We start from the raw sequence: 593 nt of genomic DNA, 5'->3' as shown, positions 1-593 counted from the left end.
AATCCCCATATTGTTTTAGCACACTTCATTCATGGAAGGACAGCAATAAGATATTAGTTGGGTGTCAGAATGGATAATCCAGCCACTGGATCTTTTGATTCATAAGCATTCCATAAAGTCTTAAAGACAGGAAGGAGAGATTGTTGAGAAGATGAGCCAGAGAACCTCAAACTCTAGAACATTTTTACCGTAATGTCTTAAAACTGATATGAATACCTGAGATTGATTTCTGGATCTTGGCCTGGAATTACAGATATGGGAAGCAGGCTGTTGAAATGAAAACTGGGATTGATCATGGAAGCATTAAGTGGAAGGATACCTGGGATTTTGAGTTGCAAAAGTTACAAACTGAAGGAGATCTCCATGTGTGCACATGTCCATCCCAGTAAACACGAAGCAGCATAAAGCGAAGTCATCTGTGCAACTCACTGCCTTACTTTGAGGTCTGTGAAAAATCACATGGTAGGAGAGCACAGCACAGTAAGAAAACCCTGGCTTCCAGCAGATCATAGTTCTCTGACACAGACTGCAACCTTAAACAATCAACAAATACTCAAACTTGATTTCTTTGTCACAGAATTCTGTTATAGACC

The sequence above is a fragment of the Mirounga leonina genome, unplaced genomic scaffold (genome assembly GCF_011800145.1).
Source record: "Mirounga leonina isolate KUSES-001 unplaced genomic scaffold, KU_Mleo_1.0 Mir_93, whole genome shotgun sequence".
In the NCBI taxonomy this organism is placed as follows: Eukaryota; Metazoa; Chordata; class Mammalia; order Carnivora; family Phocidae; genus Mirounga; species Mirounga leonina.
Note: the sequence above shows the minus strand (reverse complement) of the source record.